This window comes from Grammomys surdaster, unplaced genomic scaffold (genome assembly GCF_004785775.1).
Source record: "Grammomys surdaster isolate TR1022 unplaced genomic scaffold, NIH_TR_1.0 185, whole genome shotgun sequence".
Taxonomy (NCBI): Eukaryota; Metazoa; Chordata; class Mammalia; order Rodentia; family Muridae; genus Grammomys; species Grammomys surdaster.
The window spans coordinates 17,027,288-17,033,753 of NW_021604630.1; the positions used below are offsets into that span (position 1 = coordinate 17,027,288).

At 43.8% G+C, this 6,466-nt stretch overlaps 1 pseudogene; it reads right to left on the minus strand.

Annotated features, from left to right (window-relative positions):
* Nucleotides 1-2,343: 2,343 nt before the first annotated feature.
* Nucleotides 2,344-2,990, minus strand: LOC114621949 (annotated as a pseudogene).
* Between the last annotated feature and the right edge of the window lie 3,476 nt (nt 2,991-6,466).

Genomic DNA, 6,466 nt, shown 5'->3' on the forward strand with positions numbered 1-6,466 from the left:
CGAATTCCAACACAGTAGGGGATCCAAACTTTTGGGGACCTTGGCCCTCCACTTTCACTGGAGTCTAACAAGGTCACCCTCAATTCCCTATACAGGTGCGTGAGTCCCTCCCTTTGTGCTCTCTGGTTGGTGGTTTAGACTTTGGGAGTTCTGGTTGAAACTTTTGATGCTCCTTCTAAAAAGGACCAACGCATTCATACTTTGGTCTTCCTTCTTCTATGTGAGTTTTATGTGGTCTATATGAAGATTCTTAGAAATTGTGAGCTTTTGGGCTAATATCCACTTATCAGTGAGTGCATACCATGTATGTTCCTTTGAGATTGGGTCATCTCACTCAAGATGATATTTTCCAGCTCCATCCATTTGCCTAGGAATTTTGTGAACTGATTGTTTTTAATAGCTGAGTAGTACTCCATTGTATAAATGTACCACATTTTCTGCATCCATTCTTCTGTTGAAGGGCATCTGGGTTCTTTCCAACTTCTGGCTATTATAAATAAGGCTGCTATGAACATGGTGGAGCATGTGTCCCTGTTGTATGTTGAAACTTCTTTTGGGTATATGCCCAGGAGTGGTATAGCTGGGTCCCTAGGTAACGCTATGTTCAATTTTCTGAGATAAACATTAAACTCTTAAAGTACACTCACTTGAGTAGCATTAGCATTTGCTGTTTGAGGAGAGAGAGATAATAAAAAAAAATCTGTCTGAATATGGGTGGATGAGACAGAATCATTATTCACTAGGCCATAAACTAAGAGTTGTTGAAAACAACAAGATTGCCTTCTTTCGGTGGTTACTTGCTGGTTCTCAAAAGGGCAAGGAACATTAGCATTTATGATATTCATTGAATTTTACTGTTTATTGCAAAGCTAGTAGCTGGTTTGAGTCCCTATTCATCTACTGTTCCTGATATTTTTGTTGAATGTTTACTATATTCCAAGAGGTGAAGTGAAGAGGAATTTTAATCCAGCACCATGGCTGCTTTAGCAAAGATCACAGCCAAAGATATTATCTGGCTGGAATGCAGACACCCCCTGGATTATTATATGATCTGGCTGGGATACACACATGCCCTTAGCACATACCTTTAATCTCTAACAATGAAGGTAAGGTTAGTTTATAGAAGGAAGCAGCCATATTTGAAAATGTCTAATTGAGGGGCAGATAAAGGGATGAATCAGAGAAAGATGTGACAGAATGAGTCAGAGATAGAATACACCAACTCACAGGAGAACAACAGAGGGACAGAGGCTACTTAAGAGCAGAGAGAGGGAGAAAAAAGGGCTGGTGTGGTGTGTGGTGTGCGGTGGATGTGCATTGGGTGTGCGTTGGGCTGCATGTCTTCCTCCATGCTAGGGTGCCCAAGTGCTTCTGGCAAGCTACTGAGGAGAGGCAGAACACAGTCCATGATAAGGGTGTCAGCCTGCGTTTTCCTGGGTGAGAAACATTAGGGTCTAGGACACATGCTATTGTTCCTGGCCTCTTGAGTACCCAGACATCGATGGGGACCATGGGGAGTTGGGAACTGGGCTCTGAGCATTCTCTATGCACCAGGCAGGAAGGAGATGGTTGAGCCTGGGATGAGATTAGAATCCGGTTTATTTCTAAGTGCTCAGTATTGAGGAGGCTAGAAGAGAAAAGGCCTTGTCTGAGAGATTTAGGCATGCTTTTTATGATGAAGTCCCCCCCACCCCCACCTTAGGCAATCCTTGATAAAGGACACAGTCCTTGCTTGTCCAAACTGCTTTATTTATGGCAGATGTGAATGCATATCTGACAAGGGTGAACCAGGTATTGAATACCTTTTGAAGGAAGGGATGCCCGGGAGGGGAAGCTCATTTGCTAAACACTGGGAGCCTATCTAGATGCCTCAGTAGAATGGAGAACTCTGGGTTTTTATGCTATGTTACCATGTCTCAGTGGGGTGTCATGTTTTCCAGATCAGGTAGTTTGGCAGGGAGCTGACCTTATGCCTACCATTCTTAATTCTGAGATTTCCCAGGGTTTGGGCTTGCTCGACCTTACCAGTTCATCTGTCTGGTAGCATGGTCCACTTGCCCCACAGGTATATATGAGTTTTACTGGGACAGTTGTACAGAGACAGGTTGCAGAGTGAACAAGCTAAACACAGGTGAAGACAGAATGAGCCAGAGACTGAGGAGCTAAGATTAGAACATATTGCCAAAATTAATATGAGGCCACACAGAACAATTCTGTCAGAAGCTCTTGGAAGATTCGATTGTCTGGAGGTGTCTTAGTTAGGGTTTTACTGCTGTGAATAGATACCATGACCAAGGCAACTCCTTTTTTTTTTTTTTTTACTATTATTATAATTTATTTTACTTAACAATCTAGGAAGTTCGAGGCCATCAGCAGTTCCAGTGCAACTTCAGGTGCAATTGGGAATTCAGGAATTTCAGTGGAGCTGTTATATGGCGAGCCTTGTAGGTAAAATACATGCACACTTTCGATAGCACATGTGAAGGGAGCTCTATAAAATTGACCTTGTTGGTTTCATTCTTGGCAAACTGACCTGGACCATTCAACATGGCCTTTATTGTTCCTGATGTTAATGCATGTTCTCTTTTTACAATAAATTCATGACCATCAGAAGATATTAATTTCACATACACAGTGTTGGTATCAGGCCTGAACTCAGTGACATCACACTTCGGTGACTGAGGCAACCCTACATCGTTGTCAAGGCAACAGCCATACACTCCCAGAATCTACCTGGCTACCTCACCTTTACCTGGGAGAAGGCTACGTCACCGCCCATATAAGTAGGCAGAACTCCCTGACCTTGTCCTCTTTTCTCTCCACCATCTTCTCCCATTTCTCTCCCCACCTTTGCCCTCTGCCCTGAATATCCCCCCCCCCCCACCTTGGAACCGTTTGGTCTGGCATTGTCTGTTTTAGGCCGAGCACCAAGTCTAACACACACCATCAGGGCCTCCACAGCCACTGTAGGTTTTCTCCTCCCCATCCATCACATTCTTATAAAATTCTATTTGCTCCCAGTGGAACTTTAGTAGTATGTAGCCAGTCCTGCAGCCACCACAGTCGGGTAACCGCACGTACTGCCACAGCCCCTATTCAGGGCCACTCCCCAACCCCAACTGCCTACCCAAGGCAACTCTTATTAAAGACAACTTTTAATTGGGGCTGGCTTACAGGTTCAGAGGTTCAGTCTATTATCATCAAGGCAGGAGCATGGCAGCATCCAGGCCAATGTGGGGCTGGAGGAACTGAGAGTTCCACCGCTTGTTCTAAAGGCAGTGAGGAGAAGACTGGCTTCCACATGGTTAGGAGGAGGATCTCATTGCCCACCCCTACAGTGACACATTTCCTCCAACAAGGTCATACCACTTAATAGTGCCACTCTCTGAGCAAAGCATATTGAACCTACCACGGGAGGCTAGAAGCTTCTGAGCCTAGGCTTAATTAGAAAAGAGAAGGAAAGGCTCTGGGCTCAGCCCAGGCTGTGTATTTGCACAGCTTGGCCCTCATCTCATTATGTCATCGGAGGATATAAAAGTGACATTGACAGTGAAGGTGGTGTGAGGTTCAGAAGTGCTTCTCCAGAACATATCACCATGGGATTGGAATGAGACTGGAGCAGGCCACTTTTAAACTGCCTCTAACCTTTCTGTGATGAGAGGTACTACTTCCATACCTGGAGTTAGGAAGTACCTTCATTGTTGAAGATATAAGAGATTACGACCAAAAAGGTTTTGCTAAATATAAGTCCACCCTGATTTATCTTCAGGCCATACACCATGTTAGTTATTTCTCTTTTTGCTCTAATATGACATCTGAAAGAATTATCTTGAGGAAGGAAGGGTTTACTTTCATTTACAGTCTGAGGGTATAATTAATTTTATGGGGAGACTGTGAGGGACAGGAGCTTGCCGTGGCTGGTGGCATTGTGTTCACATTCAGGAAGCAGAGAGAGATGAAGGTGGGTGCTCATTTTCTCCTTTGTGTTCTGTCTGGGACCCCACGGAATGGTGCCACTCATATTGAGAATGAGTCTTCCCTATTCCAGAAATGCTCTCTTAGATATAACCAATGGCATATGTCTATGGTAATTCTAATTTAGCTAACAATTAAGGTTACCTACAACGCCAGATTTGTATAGTTACATGTCTCAATGTCTGTCTTCTCTTCATTGAACCTGAAAATAAACATAGATGAGTTTCCCTTTCTCTGGTCTTCGTTTCCTTATGAAGTCTCCTGTATATAGAAGATAAGCAAAACTGTGTGCTTGTCTTTTATTAATCTTGTTATAAGCATTGTAAGTACTGGCCTATCACTGAGATTCATCTTGGATAGCCTGTTGATGCCCAGAGTTAGGGTGATCTTGCAGCTGAGAGGGGGATGGGCAGGATCCATTAGAGCTCCTGGCCCTGGCCACACACCTTCCTGATTTAGGTGTTGACAGCCTCATAGGCCTCCCAGGCACCACGACCATGCTTGCTGCCTGTGGTCAGTGCTGTGACCTTGCGCTCTCCTCTGTCATCAGGGTCAGCAGCAAGAGCTGGCCTGAGCCTCCCATGCTCCCTCTGCTCTCTGCTTCTCTCTACCCTTCATAGCTCTGCCTCACCATCTCCCCCCCCCCAATTTTATGATACCACTTCTTGAAAGCATCTTTCTGTAAGACCTGCCTTTTAAAAAAGTTGTTTCAGAGATACTGTACACTTTGCTGACTCATCCTGTGCCTCCACCACATCTCTGCTTGAAGTCTCTGTAGGTCTCAGGCTCTTAGGAGTGATTTGGGGGTCCCTGTGGTATTGGTAGTGGCTGCCATATTCAATCATAGTTGGCCTATTTAATACGTCTTGCCTGTGAATCTACAGTGCTGTGTCTAGTAGGTTAGTTTGTGACTGGTCTACAGTGGTCCAGAGATTCTGAAGCTTGTGAAGACACTGAAAAGAATCTGTAGGAGGAGCTGATGGGAAATTTGGGAGCACTCTTGCCCTGGACTCTCTGGGGAGGTGAGCTAGTTCAAGCATATGGTAAGTTCTTTGTCTCTACTATGTGAAATGTGGTCTTTTTTTTTCTTGTTCAAGGGTATATATAAGCAAGTGCTGTGATTTCTCATAGCTTAATCATATTTTTATGTCATGGTGGAGACATCAGGGTATTATCCAGAATTTATGTGTGATAAGTCTCAGTGAGCCTGTCAAATCTAGGAATTTAAATCTTTGGCACATAGCACCCTGGGAATTATTAAAAAGGCATCATTGTGGGAATACAGATTATGAGTTGTGATAGAGGTCCTGAATATCTACATTGCCTCTATGGTTTTTTGCCTGATTTTTTTTTAAGGTTTCAAAGTGATTTTATCTTTAGTTGGTCTCCTTAATGAATTGTTTGAAGCTACAATTTAACCCATGGTATTAGCTACTTTTCTATTGCTGTGATAAAACATCATGACCAAGAAAACCTGTAGAAAGAGTTTATTTCAGATGGTTAGAGTCTAGGATGTTGGAACCATGACATGGCAGCTGGAGTTGGAAGCTGGGAGCTTCCATATTGAACTGTGGGCAAGAAGCAGAGAAAGCAAACAAGAATTGATGTGTATCTTTAAATTCTCAAAGCCCACTTCTTGTGACATACTTTCTTCTGCAAGGAGCTGTCTCTAAACCTAGCCAAACACCACCATCAACTCAGGACTTTCAGATGCCCAAGACTGTTGGGGGCATTGATGATTCAAACCAGCAAAACCATTCACCATGGTCTATGGATCACAAAAATGAACATTTACGCCTATGAACTTTGTAGGTATAAATGAAAAAAAAAAAGATCCTTAACAAGAGTATTGGAGTTTCTGTTTGTGACACAGAAAGGTGTGGCTCTCCATTTGTCTTCTTCCTGTCCCCCGAGTGTTCAACAGCCACTGCTTCTCACGCAGGAAAGGATGAAGCATAGTCTGGCTGGCTCTGAATGTGTGTATGTTTGTTTGTGGTCTTTTCTAAGGATTTCAGTGTTACAGCTCTTTTGGATGGTATTCAGTGAAACAGGCTGTGTGCTTTTGGGGGCGAGGGGCGTTAACAAGGGCTATATAAGCCTTGGAGAGTGGAAAGGGGTTCTTCTTAGGGTATATGAATATTCATTGGCTGAGTCCTAAAGTACTGGGAATACCTCATTTGCATGGAGAGGCATTCCAGGAAGTTGAACTTGTAATTTTGCTAAGGACTAAGTGACATTCTTCAAGTAGAGGATGTGGGGGTCCTGCTCCCCAGATATGGTCAGACAGGGACGGGGAAGCCCCGCTGAAAAAAAAGGAGACCTCCATTTTGCGTTGAGCTCAGGGAGCTGTCTGGTTATGGTAGACTGGAGCCTTACTTAAAAGCAAAGTTTTCCAACGAAAGGGGATGTTTTCTTTTAGAAAGAGATGTCAGATAGTTAGATTTGAGAGAGAGAGAGAGAGAGAGAGAGAGAGAGAGAGAGAGAGAGAGAG